Consider the following 18,806-nt stretch of genomic DNA (forward strand, 5'->3'; position numbering starts at 1 on the left):
CTGCAGTAGAGTCGGCCGCTGTGGCCGAGCGGTTCTACGAGCTTCAGTTCGGAACCACGCTGCTGTAGATAGATAGATGACCCAGTAGATAGTGTCGGAGGTTCCATGCGGCTTTTCGCGGATGATGCTGTAGTATACAGAGGAGTTGCAGCATTAGAAAATTGCAGCTAAATGCAGGAAGATCTGCAGCGGATAAGCACTTTGTGCTGGGAGTGGCAACTGACCCTTATTATAGACAAATCTAATATATTGCGAATACACAGAAAGAAGGATCCTTTACTGTATGATTATACCATAGCGGAACCAACATTGGTAGCAGTTACTTCTGTAAAATACCTGGGAGTATGCGTACGGAACGATTTGAAGTGGAATGATCATATAAAATTAATTGTTGGTAAGGCGGGTGCCAGGTTGAGATTCATTGGGAGAGTCCTTAGAAAATGTAGTCCATCAACAAAGGAGGTACTTTACAAGACACTTCTTCGACCTTTACTTGAGTATTGCTCATCAGTGTGGGATCCGTACCAGGTCGGGTTGACAGAGGAGGTAGAGAAGATCCAAAGAAGAGCGTCGCGTTTCGTCACAGGGTTATTTGGTAAGTGTGATAGCGTTACGGAGATGTTTAGCAAACTCAAATGGCAGACTCTGCAAGAGAGGCACTCTGCGTAGCGGTATAACTTGCTTTCCAGGTTTCGAGAGTGTGCGTTTCTGGATGAGGTATCGAATATATTGCTTCCCCCTACTTATACCTCCCGAGGAAATCACGAATGTAACATTAGAGAGATTCGAGCGCGCACGGAGGCTTTCCGGCAGTCGTTCTTCCTGCGAACCATAAGCGACTGGAACACGAAAGGGAGGTAATGACAGTGGCACGTAAAGTGCCCTCCGCCACACACCGTTGGGTGGCTTGCGGAGTATAAATGTAGATGTAGATGTAGATGTTGTCACGTTCGCAGGTTGGAATCGTGCTTCGGGCATGGATTTGTGTGATGTGCTTAGGTTAGTTAGGTTTAAGTAGTTCTAAGTATAGGGGACTGATGACCTCAGATGTTAAGTCCCACAATGCTTAGAGCCATTTGAACCATTTGAACTGCAGTAGATGACCGATACCTACGGATTATGCCTCGGAGGAACCCTGACAGCAACGCCACCATGTTGAATAATGCTTTTCGTGAAGCCACAGTAGGTCGTGGTACGACTCAAACTGTGCGCAATAGGCTGCATGAAGTGCAACCTCACGCCCGACCTCCAGGGAGAGGTCCAACAACATGCCGAATGGACCGCTCAGGACGGACACCATGTTCTCTTCAACGATGAGGGCTGCATATCCTTTCAGCCAGACAATTGTCGGAGACGTGTTTGGAGGCAACCCGGTCAGGCCGAACTCCTTGGACACAGTGTCCAGAGAGTGCAGCAAGGTGGACGTTTCCTGCTGTTTTGGGGTGGAATTATGAGGGGTCGACGTGTGCCACTGCTGGTGGCGTAAGACACCGTGAACGCTGTACGATACGTGAATGCCATTCTCCGACCGATAGTGCAACCATAGCTGGAGCATATTCGTCTTTCTGGCCGACAATTCGCACCGCCATCTTGTGAATGACATCCTTCAGGATAACGGCACCGCTCGACCAGAGTGGACAGCATTTTCTCCAGACCTGAACCCTATCGAACATGCCTGGGATATATTAAAAATGGTTGTATATGGACGATGTGACCCACCAGGGATCCACGCCGAATAGCAGTTGAGGAGTGGGATTATCTGGACCAAGAGTGTGTCGATGAACTTGTGGATAGTATGCAACGATGAGTACAGGCATGCATCAATGCAAGAGTACGTGCTACTGGGTATTACAGGAATCTGGACCACCACCTCTTAAGGTCTCGCTGTATGGTGGTACAACATGGAATGTGTGGTTTTCATGGGCAGTAAAAAGGGAGGAAATGATGGTTATGTTGATCTCTATTCCAGTTGTCTGTACAGGTTCCGGAACTCTCGGAACCGAGGTAATGCAAAACTTTTTTGATGTTTGTGTGATATATTTCTTTACTTCATTATACACTGCAGTGTGTACTGGCCAAAATAAGTACCAAAACTGAGAGTCCAAGCCTACCACATTTAATTTTGGTGCGGCTTTGAATATATCTTCGACCTTAAGTGCCTTATTCTACTGCCTGTCCGCATCATTTCTTCTTGTTTTGAATCGGTACATTGAAATCGTATGCAAGAGCGAGATTGATCTGGGGAGCGTTGACCTTTGTCTTTAGGGTGAAAGTGTTCTACTGTCTTTTTTTGACAACCGAAAAGTAGGAGAGTAATCAAAGTACTTTCGAAAATAAACAAATTAAAAAGAATCCACCTGCTCTTTTTTTTTTTTTTTTTTAAAGAAAGGTTATAACGATATGTTCCACCGGGCACGTTTTAACTGCCGAATAACTGAGGAAAAGAAAGAAAATCTTCGCATGGTGGATGAGTATAAGAATGGTCCTTTAAGGCCCTTCATCGTCCGGGCAGGTCGTCTCGTAAATTGGAGGAGATAATCGTTTCTTCATGATCACTAAGGCCTTTTTTATTATTTTCAACATCACCTTCTCGTACCTGGGAGCTGCAAAGCAGATCTCGTAATGCAATCTAGAGGAAATTAGAAAAATAGTTTTCGTATTTCAGGTTGCTGCTGTTGAACAAGAAATTGTCACGTTCCATCGCTACTGGATGCGGCAACATGTCTGTATTTCTCTATAACGTCCCTGTGTTTGCCGTGAATTGTGGATATACACATATATATGTATACATATTACATAAAAATATCCATGACAATTTTATTTTGTTTACATACTTGAATTTCCCATGGTAAACTGGTTTGGAGGCATACAGTTTAATATCAGAAATAGAACCCTTGTCGAACATTGTTATTGGTGCTGTTCTTTCCTTGTGCTAATGATCTACCATTTTATTTGGTCAGGGGTCAGAATTAGTTCTGTTTACAGATGATAAACGCCTTATTGTGAAACCAAACAAAGAAGCTTGAACAGAGAAAATAGTGCATAATGTTTTCGTGAAAGCTACTACCTGAATTTTTACTAGTGGTACATGTCTTCTCCATCTTCCCTGATGATGCTACATCCACATTTTCTTCGGCCGTCTGCCGTCTGTCATTCACATTGCATGTCCATACCAGGAGAGCTGACGTTCTGCTCTTATATCTGTGACGTTTTCTTGAGCCTGGGCAGTTTCCCTAACCGCTGTATTTTTTACAAGGTCCCGATGCGATATTCGACACGATCTTCTGACATAGACCATTTCTACAATCTTGAGTCCGTTTTTCTTTTCCACAGTAAGCTCACAGTACTCCTATCATTGGTCTACATAGGCTCTACATTAGTTCTACAGAGCTCATTCTTTACATTCCAACTTACCGTAGAAGATCATAAGAGAGGGTAAAGAGTCTGTATTGTGCTTTCACGATCCATGAAAATAAAATTTCTGACATTTGAGTGACCAGCTTCTTCCAAACAACAGAGATATTCGTGAATAGAAATTATCATCACCCTTGAACGACAATTACCACTAAGCATTCTTTTGTATTCAGTAAACATAACGTTCCATCGATGTCACCCTACATAACTGAAAGATAAACAAAATTGACAATTCTTCCAGCAAAAGATATTATACAGCAGATTTTTCCTATCAGTAACGCAAAGAATATATCCGAGAAACTGAACGTGAAACAGCGACTGTTAGACGACGATAGGGAGTATTATACCATGAATCCTGTAAGAATAATTTAAATGAGTTAGAATAATGAGGTAAGGGGCGTACGTCGTTTTGAACAGTCAAGGTTGAGACTTTATCACTATGAACTCAACATCACTCTAATACAAGATCACAGGCAATAATATCCTGTAAATATTCCATGGAATTACAATTAGCCCAATTCTAACGAAATACGCAACTCAATTTCCCTCTTGCGCCTGCGAAACAGAAATCCGCAAAGGGGAGAAAACATCTGATTTTGAGGACTTTCAACAATGAAATGGCTCCTGTGTGGCAATAAGATGCAATATTCCAATTCATGTAAAATACCTATCTTAAGAGATTCTCCAGGTATGTGACGTTACTAACCTTTCCATTCAGCTCCTCTACTAGTCCAATTGATTGGGGAATAATTCTGAAATATTGTTTGGTATTCGTAGACTTTCTCATTAAGTATGCATTACAACAGATAGGCAGCCTCAATTTTAATATCGCGCAAGAAACGAAGGGATCTGTTAACTTTTCATTAACTCCCTTGTTTACTTTCTTTGAGCTATAGCTATCAATTTTTAATATGCTTTCACTCATACATCTTGCGGCAGATGTTGGAAAAGTCACTATGTACACGAAAACAGCCAGATTGAGGAGATTAATTTAGATAAACCTCTCTTGGTAAAACTGTGTGATGTGAACAAATGCATTTCGTCAGGCGATAAGTGGTATGTACACAAAATGTATATGAGTTTAAGGGTTCAATATGAAAACAACAGTGAAAAATAACGCGTTTAGAAGTATGTGTTTCTGAAGTGCCTAAGCTCGCTACAGACGTTTGGTTGTAGTTCACATTTTTGTATATTATTAGACTGTAACTGTTAATATGTGTCGTGATGTAGGTACGAAGATTGAAATGGCGCTGTTGTGAGTCACTGGACTCACACTGCAGAGTACGGTGGTTCGAATCCACGTCCCACCACATAGGTTTAGGGTTTCCATGGTTTCTCTGACTCGCTTGAGACAACTGTGAGAATGATTTCACCGAAAAGGACACAGCAGATGCTGTATTCAGTTTCTTAATTAATGACTCCGTCGTTGACGGGACGTTGGACCCAGATCTGTAGTCCCTGCTTCTAAGTAAGTACAAAACATTGAGCTATTTATTTCGACCTCATTTTTTTGAAATTTATTTCCACAGCAGGTGAGTAGCTCTCTTATGTCTCTACTGCCGCACTCCCAATTAGTCAACACAATGTGTTAATTTATAATATTTTTACAGACGCATATATTTAACAGAAGAACATTTTCCGAGAAAATTAACGTAAACAAAGCACATAAACATGAATATTCAGAACGAAATTTTTACTCTGAAGCGTAGTGCGCGCTGATGCGAAACTTCCTGCCACATTAATACTACATGCAGTACCGAGACTCGAAATCGAGACCTTTACCTTTCATGAGAAATTGTTCTCCCTACTAAGATTACCCATAACGAATCGCAAGTCCTCGCAGACTTACCTCCGCCGGTAGCTTCACTCTGCGAGATCATCTTGGTCCAGGACACGGTTTAATTCCGCCAGGAATTTTCAAATGTAAATATTGACTAATGTAAATTACGTCCAAGTACATCATGTCAAAATGAGGGTTGGATAAAGTTAGACGTGGGATAAAACGTATCTATAACAAAGTGTATCGGTATCTAAACACGGCCATTCGGATAGAAACGCAGGATCTTTGTCATCAGAGACTAAACATCGCTGATTTTAAAGATGTCTACTTGCGTGAAGAAAAACCACGATCGTCATAAATGTAAGTGGATGGTATTAAATTTGGTATAAAGCTTGGAAATAACGTTGTTAAGAATAAAGAAGTGATTATTAACAAAATTACTATTCAGATCAGCGAATTTCGTTCTCCAGAATGCCGTTGTTTTTTGTTTATTAAGAAAAGAAGTATTCGAGAGAAACAGTTAATTCGATGAAATTCTTTTCCTCGTATTTTGATGTCACTAAAATGCGAGTGCGTTATCATTTCGAATCACCATTTGAGTACATTTACGATTATAGTGGCTCATGTGGGTGTAGGTTCATTTTCGTTGACAAGAGTGTTTTACCACCTCCATCTTAGTTGCTTCCCCTTCAGCTTCCTAGGGAAATGACGTAATAACTTTATATGGTAACGGCCGTTCACTGCTTCATGCTTTATGGAACAGTTAATATCATCCTTTATATCCGCAAAAATCCTCTTCGGCATTTCGCCGCCAGCGGCGGAGCGGCATCGCACGGATGGCTGTTTATAGCGGTCCGTGCTCGTTGTTGTTCACCTTTTGTGCTTCTCGTGGGTAACCCAACCATAGACACAACATGACTCATTCATACAGGAAGTCAACCATCAAGGTCAGCTTCGCTACTGAATTCGAGCGACCCAAAGCTTTACAAATCTAGCGATTCATATGGGAAGAGACCAAAATGGCTTCAGAGAATCTAACAGGCGTTCACCTCTCTATAGTGTGGTTTACCTTCTATTGATCAACCACTAGTTACGTGATAAGATTGTAGGTGACCATAAGAATGGGTTAAAATTCAAATATTCTGATAACAATGTGGGTAGAATGTCAATCGATCATACGGGGCTCGGACTCCGCACTGTTGGAGATTTTTAACCTCTCTTCGATTTTCGGCAAGATGTCGTGGCCAATGCCTTACAACCATATGGATGTGCACTCAGCAACATCACCGACAAAGGGATCACTTTTACAAAATACCCCATTCTTAATGGGGTGAGGCTATTTCGGATCGAGCTTACATGTCAAGTCATACCTTCTTATTGGTGGCTGTAGAGCCGTAATTATTTACGGTGGGGAGCCCAAGTTCTACTTGAGTTGTCGCAAAGAGGGTCACATACGCTCAGAGTGCATACAAAGGAGGATTATTCAAGTAGCTACGGGCGAAGCTGTGCCCTTATCCACAACAGCATCCATGCCTCTTACGTACGCGCCCCTACGTTCCCCAGTACCAAATGACGTACCATCCAATGGTACAGTCAACACACATGAATGACAATGCGTTCGAGATGTCAGGCGAAGAAGTCCCACTGAGCAGCAGCAATAGAACTCCGATGTCGCAGGTACGGAGACGAATATGGAAATCGACAGGCTGATGATACGGACGTCAGCTTTTGTCGCCGACATTCAACACGATGGGGCTTCCAAACAGCATTTGGACATGAATGTGGACCACAAAACGGTGAAAGAAAAGACGTCGCTCACAATCAGACGATTGGTTTTTTCGTACGACGTAAAATGAATGTGAACTTACAGCCGATGACGACGCCACAGTAGGGAGTACTGGGGTCTCTGACAACGACCAAGCTACACCACCGAATGTGACGATCTTGTCTACACCAGTGAGAACTTTAAGGTAGATCCCTAGGAAGTTCCAAAATTCGGCACAGTAGAGGAAGGCAAAGCCTTAACAGCTGAGGCTGAGAAGGTCCAGTCACATGATTCGTCTTGGCAGATCTGGGCTGATGACAGTCAATTTGGGTTCCGCATCGCATCCATTAATACTAATACCGTACGACCGCACATCAAGATTATTCACAGACCTGCTTTCTTTTACAGGATGTATATATCTACGAATTTCCACCCGCCTATAGTTACAATAACCTGACCTCACCATCTTCAGAAACCAATAGTGGCACATCCTTCCTTAAGGAAGGAACCGTATCGGAGGAGCCGGCCGAAGTGGCCGTGCGGTTAAAGGCGCTGCAGTCTGGAAACGCAAGACCGCTACGGACGCAGGTTCGAATCCTGCCTCGGGCATGGATGTTTGTGATGTCCTTAGGTTAGTTAGGTTTAACTAGTTCTAAGTTCTAGGGGACTAATAACCTCAGCAGTTGAGTCCCATAGTGCTCAGAGCCATTTTTTTCGTATCGGAGGACGTCACCTGCCTACCATCGGATGGCGGAATGTTTGTAACAGTACCTGCAGCACGCCTTATCAAAATCTACGTCGCGTCAGGCACGGACAAACCAAGAAAACAATTACTCTTCCTTGATTAATTCCAGTCTTTCCAGGACGACAGCTCGTTACATCCTCAACTGCGACCTCAGTTTTATTTCCCACGTTATAACTCAAGCTAATAATTGAGAAAAATTTTACGAGATTTGCAGACAGTAGATTCGTGGGAACACGACCGTCGAGACTGAACCGGAGGTACATACGTAACTAGCCACACCGCCAGCTGCGTCGACCACGTCTGTCATGTACCGCCTTCAGCCCAATATACATGACGCAGAACAATGGTCAGCATCTTTCACCGCCCTTACAGTATATATATGCACTATTGCCCTCCAAAGATAGTGCGACGAATCTGCGGCCTACGGAAAATGAATGTGGCACTGCCAAGTTGTTAAAGAAGTTTGGCAATGTCGTGAAGGGCATCGACAGATATACCGTATGACACGATAGTGCTTGGTACGTACCGAACCAGCGATATGGAGTGCGTTGATTTCGTTGGGGCGCGAACACTCACAATGGAGACGGCAGACTTTAATCTCCTATTTGACACTGTTACGGGAATTTACCTAACAGGCCCCTGTCAATGACACGTGGTGTTACTTCGAGGCAAGGCAAAAATCATTGCTATTATGCGTTCTCATCTGGAAGGAGCAGTGGTCCCCGTGAAGACACGACAGAACTGTGGGCAAAGACCATCGATGCAAAATGTCATTACTGAACATAAAAGGCGCCTCAGGGCCCTGACATATACCGCTGTCTAAAAGGGTGGTACACATCAAATGACACAAAATGTCATAGCAAATGCTTTCATTTACAGTTATATCCACTTGTAAACTGAAGAAGAACACGAGGGGACAGCACTACAAGATGCTACTCAAAATATTCTTTGGGACTCTCGATCAAGAAGCTATACTACTGGAGGATATTAACTAAGACGAAATGGTAGAAACTACAGAGAGAGAGGGGCGCTTAGTAAGTCACCGGAGCAGGACAGAATACCCCTCGACTTTTATCGCATCTTTCAACACGTGATAGCTCCCTGATGAAGTGATATCTGCTTCGAATTAATGTCTCCCGACGTGCCACTTCGGCCTACTTTTGTGGATGAGCTAACAATCCCAATACCTAAAACTTAATCTGGCACCCGTTTCAGAGGCTACCATCCCCCACTAACAAAACTATGATCTTAAGATTTTTACCAGATTAACGGCGGCACGAATTACACGAATAATGCATCAGAAATCCCTCGGCAGCGATAGCATCATCGAAATGGCACTCAACCGATACTGCGATTCTATGACACTCGGGAAAGCATGTCGACTACGTGGAGCTCTGCTGTCCATAGACTTTGATCGAGCCTTTGATGAGGTCCGCCATATCTGTACTACGGAAGTGTTGACGTTAGTGAAGTTCCCGCAGCCTTACATCGCCAAGGTGATGCAGTTACCAATCGGAGCCACGTATAAAGTATTGTTGGTGGCCAATTGGTAGGGCCCCTTATTATTACATCAGTCCGAGTATATCCCTTATCCACGATTATACACACACCAAAAAATGTTTTGCATCACCCTGGTACCCAGAACTCCTGTGGACAGACATTGACTGTGGATATTGTATCACAGACACAGTCCAAACCCGCCCAAAGATGCATCATCAGCTCCTTTTAGACGGAGTAGGTCCGACAGCCCATCAGTTCCAGGCGTTTCACCAGGAAGGAGGAACAAGGCTTGTGTTGTCTGTAGTTCAATCGTGCCTAGACGGTCAATACCGCGCTTCGATCGCGTCCGCCTTGTTACTTTGTGCAACGAAGGGCTCTCAACGAGGGAAGTGCCCAGGTGTATCGGAGTGAATCAAAGCGATGTTGTTGGGTCATGGATAAGATACAGAGGGACAGGAACTGTCAATGACGTGCCTCCTCAGTCCGTCCAAGGGCTACTACTGCAGTGGATAACCGCTACCTACGGATTATGGCTCGGAGGAACTCTGACAGCAACGCCACCACGTTAAATAACGCTTTTCGTGCAGCCACAGGACGTCGTGTCACGACTCAAACTGTGCGCAATAGGCTACATGTTGCGCAGCTTCACTCCCGACGTCCATGGCGAACTTCGTCTCTGCAACTACGACACCATGCAGTGCGGTACAAATGGATCCAACAACATGCCGAATAGACGGCTTAGGTCTGGCATCATGTTCTCTTCGCCGATGAGTGTTCCATATGCCTTCAACCAGACAATCGTCGGAGATTTGTTTGGAGACAACCCAGTCAGGCTGGACTCCTTAGACACACTGTCCAGCGAGTGCTGCAAGGTCGAGGTTCCCTGCTGTTTTGGGGTGGCATTTTGTGGGGCTGACGTACGCCGCTGGTGGTCATGGAAGGTGCCGTAACGGCTGTATGATACGTGAATGCCATCCTCCTGTAACAACAACAACTGTACATATAATAATTTTTCTTCTGATTTTAGATGAATTAATGTAAGCAATGTTCTGATTTCATTTCATTTTCTTTTCGTGTCATTATGTTAAAGAAAATGTAAGCAACTTTCGATCTGAATATTAATATTTATGTCAAATTTCAAGAAATTATATAACAGAATTGAAGTGTAACACATGTTGAATCTATTGTAACATGTTTAAAATTGTAATTGTGCGCCTGGTCCATACGTAGGCAATGTATTAGGATATGTGGAATGTAAAACCTTTGGTGAATACCCTATCTGTAGGGGAGCGGTAAAGGGTGGATGGCAGGCGAGTGCGGCAAAATGCACACGGGCACGGCATAACGGGCTCAGCAATACAGTCGGAGTTGGGCATCGGTCTGAGGAACACGTTCCGGATCGAGGAGGCTATCCTGGAAAAAGTGGTTTCATTGAGCCTCGGATGTGCCGTTTCCGACGACTATACAGCATGGCTATATTCTATAGGCACTGAATTAAAAAGGATTGCGACACCAAGAAGAAGCAAAGTGCCGATACAGCAAGAGCCATAACTGCGATTGTGTGTGTGCTGTGCGCCTCGCCATCTCGCTGCCCGCCAACCGCCGCATCGACTCGAACAGGTTGAATCTTTAGAATTTTATTCGTGTGGACCAGTGTTAATTTTGTTCCTGACTATTCAATAATAACTTAACTTTTACCAGAATTGCCCTTTGAATTAATTATCCTAATCACTAACCGAGACAGGGTCCTTTCCACATGTTGTGCAATCCGAGTGTCCCGAAATGAAGATTTAAAGTTTATTTTAATAAGAATTACCTGCAGACCTATCTATGCTAGAAAGATGTTTAAGGAGCTTTATTGTTAATGAAAATATAAGCAAAGAACAAAGGTCTGACAAAGTTGGAACATAATTTTGGAATTGGTTTAGTAATGAAGCTTAAATAATTTGAGACAAAAATAATGGTAGTTAAATGAGGAAGTAAAAAGACTAAAAGAGTAGTAACTCAAATTTTGTAAATCTTGAGTGCTTAATGTTTCCAATAGTTAATAGTTTCAACACAGTGATCATAACAGTTTCAGGGTCCCCCCCCCCCCTTCCACTCTTTTCTTTTCTATTATTTAAATTCTGGAGTGTACTGAACTGATTTGACCTGCAAAGTTAAAGTCAATATAAAACCTAAATTTATCAGTGTTTACTCTTATTAAAATTGGCATTGTATGTGTGTTTCAAAAGTGCTATTTCTAGGGTAGTCTATGCCCGATTTCAGTCCGATCAATAGACAAAATGCAGTTTGTAGTAATCATTGTAGTGTAATGTTGTGTATTTACAGCTTGTCCAAATTAGTACAGAAAGGGAAAATATTACTTCAGTAAATTTTTCTGGTTCTAAAATTTACCATATAATGCAGTATTACGACGTGTTGTTATTCTTGTACGTACACCCACTTGTACAAGAAAAAAACTCATTTAATGCCTAATTAGGCTGGCGACCGTATTATTAACAATTGGTAGCATCTGCTGTGGATATTCCTTGCCCGTCCTAACGTGTAGTAGCACTTAGTACTTGCTTGACGTATCATTGTTGTTACTGACTGGGTATAAGTCCGATTTTGCTTCCATTCAGGTACACGCGGTCAACATATGTACTAAAATACTTTCTTAAAAAGGTGAAGCCCGTCAACTTATCATAGTACAGGCTTTAAAAAGTTAACGTACGCCAGAGCGGAGACGTTACAAGTGGCTTCCCGGTGACAGGACATCCAGTTGTTGTCGGTCACAAATTAATGTGAATACCGAACAGTGGATGTTCAGTGGCACGAATTGTAATAACATTCAGGAAAGTAAATTGCAGTGAACATCAAGTACGTTGGTGTGGTGTAATTTGCATTCAGTATGGACAGGAACGTAGATACGGTAGATGTGCCGAGAGTAATGGAATATGCGGCTGGCAGTAGCAGGAGTTTACGCGGCCAGATAACAGATGGCGTTAGCGGAAGACAATTGGCGTACATACAATGTCATGAACACGTTAACGAACAGATTGAAATGTCGAGGTCGTCTCGAACACAGCAAGGGATAAAACAGGAAGTAGAGGGTGGCTTTGTAGATGATAGTGGGTATGTGAATGAGTGCACTGACATGTTTGATTCACCACAGATAAAGAAAGAACCGATAGAAACTTCTGAAGTAGGATCAGAATACACCGATACAGTAGAACAAAACAGTGTGAAAATTTTAAGCATGACCGATTTATTTGAAGAATTAACCAAACAAATTTCAGGGCAGAATAATCAGCTTAAAACACACGTTGCCGAGCAGCTTAAAAATTCAGAACGAGCAGCTTAAAACACAGAACGAGCAGCTTAAAACACAAGTTGGTCAAATTAAAGCACAGGTCGAAGATCAAGGAATTAAAATTAGTAAACAAATAGAACAGGTAGAACAAAAAGTGGGTAATTTAAGTTCTGTGGTAAATACTATGAAATTTGAAATTGACACCATTAACAAAAATATGGATACTACGCAGGGAGAAATTGGTAACATTAACAGTAGGTTCGATGTTGAAATTCTCAACATCCAAGAGAAAGTAGAGCCTCTGGTTGAAACAAAAGTAGACGAAAAAGTTTTCAGTCTTAAAACTGAGATCGTAAACGGATGTCAACACGGAATCGCACAATTGATAAAGGCAGTTTCAGACACTGAAAGAGATTTAGGTGAGAATGTTACCGGATGTGTACAAAAATGTGAACAAAATACTTCGAAAATTCAAGGCAAAATTTTCGATCTTGAGAGTAAAATTAAAGATAGGCCTGGTGTTGTCTGTAATGGCACACCACTTACGAAGCTATTGGAAGGTGAGGAACGCTTCGATCCCGCCAAGAAACATAATGGATGGCATCCGCTGGATTTCATCAAAAATTGCGAGAGGATATTTCCTGAACACTTGTCTGATCAGGATAAGATAAACGTAATAATTAGCGTCTTAGCACGTGACGCTGGGGAATAAATTTGAATACCGAACGAATGACGTTCGACGAATTTAAGCAAAGGTTTACGGAAGAATATTGGTCCGAACAAAAGCAGGATCATTTATGGCGCGATTTTATCATGGCCAAGCTTCATGATAAACGGGGCAGGAATTCTTTGAAAGATTTCTGCGAATATTGGTACTGGAAATTGACAAATTTTAGAGGTAGAAGGTCAGATTCAGAAATCATCTGGGAACTATATAAAAAGCTTCCAGAAGATTCAAAGAGATACGTGGGAAGCAATCATCGCAGCTTCCAAGCGTTTCTAGAAAGGGTCAAAGCCGAAGACCATTGGCGCGAAAGTCGTGCCAATTATCAAAATTTTGGTAACCGAAATAATCGTAATAAAGACGAAAGAAATGACGGCGATGGATTTCGCGTCAATATGATACAGAGAGGTAGAGGTAGAGGAAGAGGAAGTTATCCAGGTCGCGGTAGAGGATACACCGCGCAAAATAACAACGACGCGGGAAACTGATTTTCGCGAACGTTGCGGGCCAAACGGAAGCGGACAATATATACCGGCCCCGATTTAAGAATGGTTACCGAACTTACAGTAAAGTTATGAGACAGGTTAGAGACAGGCGTGGAACGACGCAAGGTGTTGTTGCGAAACAAGCGTCAGGTGCGAGCCAGAATGAGCCGTCTCCGCCGCGCAGAGGGTTACTTGTTAACAGGCGAGTGGAGCATCAGAGGGCAACGGCCCAGCCTAGCAGAACAGCTGTTCGGAGAGAAGCCGCTAGCAATACGGCAGCATTAGTTACGAACATAGCCGTGAGAGGTGATGAATATATTACGAGTTATAATCCCGTGGAGAAGGAAATAATAGATGAAACTGTGAATACACAGAGAGGTGCGGTTAGCAGTGTTTGCAATGAAGTAAAAGGCGAGAATGAATTAGCGGAAGTAAATAATTGGCGTGTGCAGATCGACGATCTGTACAAGGGCCTAAAGCAATGTGAGTGGGAGGATTTTAAGAAGGAGTATGAGGCAAAGAAATTAGTTAGTGGAAAAGGAGATAGAAGGGTCGTCGATAAGATGACGTGGCCCGAATTTAAGGAGGAGAGAGTAAATAGCACCGCGCAAAGTACGCGTGGTGCCGATAGGACGAGGGTGAAAAATAGGAAGGAATTGGAGGACGAAATCCTTAGCATTGACGAGGAAGTAACTTCTGTTAATTATCCGCCAACAGTACTAGCTTCTACCGAAAGGCTCCGTGGAGAAGGGGCAGATAATTACCTAAAAGTAATTGAAGTCCACGAGGATTACACGAAATATGAATTAACAGTAGATGTGAGTAAAGCTGATGATGAGGCCGTTTTGCCAAAACAGGATACTGAGTTAAAATTAAAGCCTGACGAAAATGCAGAGGGAGAACTTAATTCCTGTCTCAGAAAAGCCTTTATGTTAGATCCTGAAAGCGATCCAGAATGGTCGGATTCGGACGATAGTTCAAATGACGAATATTTCGGTACTGGTGAAAATAATGGGGATACAGCTAGTTGCGATATTGTACCTAATGATGACGAAGTTGCAAAACAAAATCCAGATGTTGAGACCGAACAAAGAAAGAAAGAGCCACCTGACGACTCAGGGTCTATTCTACAAAGAGTTCAAGTAATTAATGACTTTGAACTCCCGGAACCAAAGAAACCTCCAGATATAGGTGGGGTGAATGTTAAAAGCATATCTTGGGACGATGCTATCGTCGACCCGGATTTGCTTAGGGAAGATCACAACAATGAAAAACATTCGACGGTGAAACAAACTGTAATACCAGTTGAAATTTATAATGTGAGATTGCAAGTACTTCTTGATACTGGATCTCAGATAAGTGCAATCTCCCAGTCGTTTTTCGAACACATCTGTGATAAGCCTCGACTAGTAATTATGTCAGTGACGGGTGTAAAAATTGTTGGTGCTACTGGCAAAACTAGCAAGCTGGTAAAGAACCAGGTTTTGGTTGAATTTAGTATAAAAGGACAAAAGTTTGAACACGATTTTTTGGTTGTGCCAGACTTGAGTAATGAAATGATTCTGGGAATAGATTGGTTAGATAAAGAAAAGGTGATCATTGATTGCAGCCAGGAAGTGATTAAAATTAATAATGCATCTAGGAATTTGGAATTAAAATTTGAGGAAAATGGGAAGGTGTTCGGTTCAGAAATTGATTCTTTATTGTTGGAGATCGACCAACGGAATGATGGTTTGACAAACATGTATGAGGTGTACCATTTCCAGAGGTTAATAGATGAGAGTGACAAGCAGGGGCATAATTTTAAAGAAATGGTGGAAAATTTGAAGGGAATATCTCCCGAACAGAAAACAGAATTGCTTGATGTTTTAGATAGTAACAGCACCGTATTTTCGTACAAACCTGGCCTAGTTAAGAACTTTGAATACCAGATTGAGACAATAGAGCATAAACCGTTCTTTGTAAGACCATTTTCGATACCCATATCAAAGAGGCAGTCTGTTCAAGTGGAAATAGATAAAATGATAGAATGGGGTGTAATCGAACGGAGTAGCAGCGAATATAATAGTCCCCTTATCATCGTAAACAAAAGGGATGGGGGAGTGAGAGTAGTTATTGACGCCAGAACTTTGAACAAAATTGTAAAGAAGGAAATAGACAGACCTGAAAATCTGGACGAAATGCTCCAAAATTTTTATAACGTGAAGTATTTAACCAATCTGGATATGACCGCCGGATACTGGCAAATCCCATTGAGTAAATAATCCCGTAAATATACCGCTTTTCTATTCCCCGGGAAATGCTATCAGTATAAAGTAGTGCCATTTGGGCTTAGCACTTCTGTGGCAGTATTTATTAGGGCACTGGACTTTGTATTAGGGAGAGGATTGAGTTCCCGGCTAACCATTTATGTAGATGATTTACTGATTGCTACAGAAGAATGGCAAGAGCATTGTGAATTATTGCAGAAAGTTTTTATTGCTCTACATGCAGGGGACATGACACTTAAGTGGAGGAAATGTGAATTTGTGAAGTCGGAAATAAAGTTTCTGGGGCACATTATTACTACGACCGGTATTGGCAAGGTCCCGGGAAAGTTAAGTGCAATAGCAGGGTGTCCAGCTCCTAGAAATAGAAAACAGTTGAAAGCCTTTTTAGGTTTATGTGCGTTCTATAGAAAATTCGTCAAGGGGCAAGTTTTTAATAGTCCTCATTTGAATAACCTACTTAAGAAATATAGTGCTTTTGTGTGGACTGAAGGGTGTATGAGAGATTTCGAAAAGTTAAAAAGTGAATTTTTGAATGATAATATTTTGCATCACCCCATACTGTCAAAACCTTTCCATATGAGTACTGACAGCAGTGCTTATGGAATTGGTATAGAAGTTTTCCAAGAAATCTGTGAGGGCAAAGAAATCGAACACAGGACTATCGCATTTGCAAGTAGGACTCTAACAAAATACGAGAGAAACTACACTATATTGGAAAAGGAAGCTTTAGCCATTATATGGGGGTTAAAGAAGTTCAGAAATTATCTGTGGGGCCATAAACTCATCACACGTACTGACCACAAAGCTTTAACTTTTCTTAAAGATTGTCGTTTACTTAATGGTATGCTAACTCGTTGGGCTTTGTACCCGCAACAATTTGATTACGATATTTGCTATGTTAAGGGTACTGAGAATTATGTGGCAGATGCTTTATCTCGATTGCCTAATGGTATGAGTGAAGTGCCCAATGAAAATGGTGATGAGGGTACTTTTCAGATAAGGTATATGAAAGAGGTTTCAGGAAAAAGGAAAATTGAGCAAATATGTAAAAATATGAGATACCATCATAATGAGGATCCGACATGGAAATCTGTGATGGTAAATTTTGACAGTGTGCAGTGTCCTCAAATTAAGAAATATTACAAAATTTTTAAAGGCATTTTATATAGGAGGAAAGATTTAGTCACTGAGGAATGGAGAGTATGTTGGCCACACCAGTTTGATACTGATGTCATAGATTATTTTCATTTAGCATTGGGGCATAGTGGGCCGAAGAAATGTTTGGATAAATTGAATAATGTAGTAGTGATTGCTGGTAGTATCAGTAAGAAGGTAAAGGAACAGGTTAAGTCGTGTGATGTCTGTCAAAAGACCAAAGTACCGAACAAAACTAGTAGGGGTCCATTGCAAAGTACATTACCTGAAGACACCCTAGACTTATTATCGATAGATTTATATGGTCCCCTCCCAAAGACTTCGGGAAATTGTGCATATATTTTAGTAATTTTGGAAGTATTCTCAAAGTTTGTGAAATTATACCCCTTGAAAAGAGCAACAGCAAAAGCTGTATTTAATAGGATGGTCGAATACTTCAGAACCATCGGGAAACCCAAGGCAGTACTATCTGACAATGGACCCCAGTTCATATCCAAAATTTGGAAAGAAGGAATGGAGCAAAATGGTGTGGAGGTTAAATATATATCAGCTTATCATCCTGCTAGCAACCCGGTTGAAAGGTACATGCGAGAAATCGGGAGATTGTGTAGATCGTACTGCAGTCATAACCATAGGGCCTGGGGCAAGTTTATATCGGACTTTGAGACTGTCATGAACACCTTACATCGTGAATCTACTGGGTTCCCACCGGAAGAAATTTTGTTAGGCAGCAGAAGTAAAAGTTTAATTGAGGAAAAACTAGAGTTTCCGCCTTGTACAAGCTTGAGGTTGAGTCAAAAGAAAGAATTAGTCAGAAATAGGGCAAAGCAAAAAGCTGAATCGAGATCTAAAAGACATGATAAAAATCTGAAAGTTTCAAAATTTAAAATTGGAGATTATGTTCTTTTAAAAACCCACGAAAAATCTAGTGAACTGAACCATGAAATTTCCAAATTTAAATATATTTATAATGGACCGTATATAATACAGAACATTCCACACGATAATGCTTACTACCTGATCTACCCAAAATCCAAAAGACCTTTAGGTGTAAGAAATGTTGTGGACCTGAAACTGTATGTTCCTAGGAGTGAGTGACATAAGTACACTCAGAAAATAATTTGCAGTAAATGTGCTGTATCCTATGCTAAAACTATTTTATTCCTAATGTAACAAATCTTTGTAAATGTATGTATACCATTGACAGTGTGCTAATGTAGTTATGTGAGTTTCAGATTACCAAATGCACTATAAATGTAAGAATGTACGGAGAAAAGGACTGAAAAGGGATGGGTAAATGCCAAAAACCAAAGTGGACAATATAAAGGTCATAATATAAAGGACTGCCAAACACCAATGAGGGCAGATAAATAATCAATGGAGAATTGTAAGTGTCATACAGGTGATGTGGTAAAATGAGGTGAAAAGGACTGCCCAAATCTGAATAATAGGCAGCAAATATGTGTAGTAAATTTTCTGAATATTATTGTGTGTGTGTGTTTTTTTTTAGTAAGTAAGGAAATGGACTGCCATTCAAAGCAAGCAGCAATAAATTGTCTTATGGTGTATACAGATATTTGCATTTGCTTTTGTAGTTAAATGTTTATGCTCCAGATTTTGAAATTATTTCTTTGAAAAAGTTAGTAAAAATGAGTAATTTGCTATTTTAATAA

Source organism: Schistocerca americana, chromosome 1 (genome assembly GCF_021461395.2).
Source record: "Schistocerca americana isolate TAMUIC-IGC-003095 chromosome 1, iqSchAmer2.1, whole genome shotgun sequence".
Taxonomy (NCBI): domain Eukaryota; kingdom Metazoa; phylum Arthropoda; class Insecta; order Orthoptera; family Acrididae; genus Schistocerca; species Schistocerca americana.